Source organism: Numida meleagris, chromosome 1, assembly GCF_002078875.1.
Source record: "Numida meleagris isolate 19003 breed g44 Domestic line chromosome 1, NumMel1.0, whole genome shotgun sequence".
Taxonomy (NCBI): domain Eukaryota; kingdom Metazoa; phylum Chordata; class Aves; order Galliformes; family Numididae; genus Numida; species Numida meleagris.
This window is the reverse complement of record NC_034409.1, coordinates 23,123,998-23,124,842: the sequence shown is the minus strand read 5'-3', so window position 1 is coordinate 23,124,842 and position 845 is coordinate 23,123,998.

Sequence of the window (845 nt, the reverse complement as noted above, 5' to 3'; positions counted from 1 at the left end):
CTATAAGGCACCGGCAACTGTTGCGCTGAGGCTGCCCACCATTAAATGTCGCCTCACGTCTGTGTAGAGCTTTTCCCACCACCCCGACGGGAACAGCGCCGCTAACACGGCACCGCTCACACTGCCTGGGGTGAGGTTTGGGATCGGCTGCGTCCTCGTGCTCCCTAAGTCCCGAGTGCTGTTCCAAGGTGTCCCAGCTGTGGGACGTGGTGTTTGTAGCCTTTAGTTTTCTCATCTGGGTGCTTTTAGGTTCAGCTTTTTTTTTTTTCATTTTTTTTTTTTTTTTTTTTTTTTTTTTTTTTTTGTTGTTTTTTTTTTTTTTTTTTTTGCTCTCGTTTTGTCTTCCCAGAGATGCGATGCCAGTGCCTGCGCCCTGACCCACTTCTAGAGCGGATAATGATATTCCGCTTCTCCAGCCCCTTCCCCCGCTCCCCCTCCGGTTCCCAGGAGCGCGGAGCGGCGCTGCCCGGCTCGGCCGCTGCCTGCATGTCCACCGGCTCCTCGCCGGCAGCGCCCATCCCACCGGGCCCCGCGGTCATTCCCACGGGCATTCCCAGCAGCGGGCTGCGATGCTCCCTGGGCCCGCACCGCCCGGCCCCTGACCCCGCCGCCCTCTGACCCCGCCGAGCCCCCCCGATAAACTTTCCCCTCGCGTGACCGTGTGCACGCGGGGGTGTCTCGGGGGGCCGCCTCACAGCGGATCTCGGAGCCCGGCCCCCGCCCCCTCCTTGCTGCTGGGGGGGCAGCCCCTCGCTGCCCGCGGGCGGTCGCCCCCGCACCCCCGTACGCGCACACACACACACGCACACACATACACATACACACACTCACACGCACACTCACAC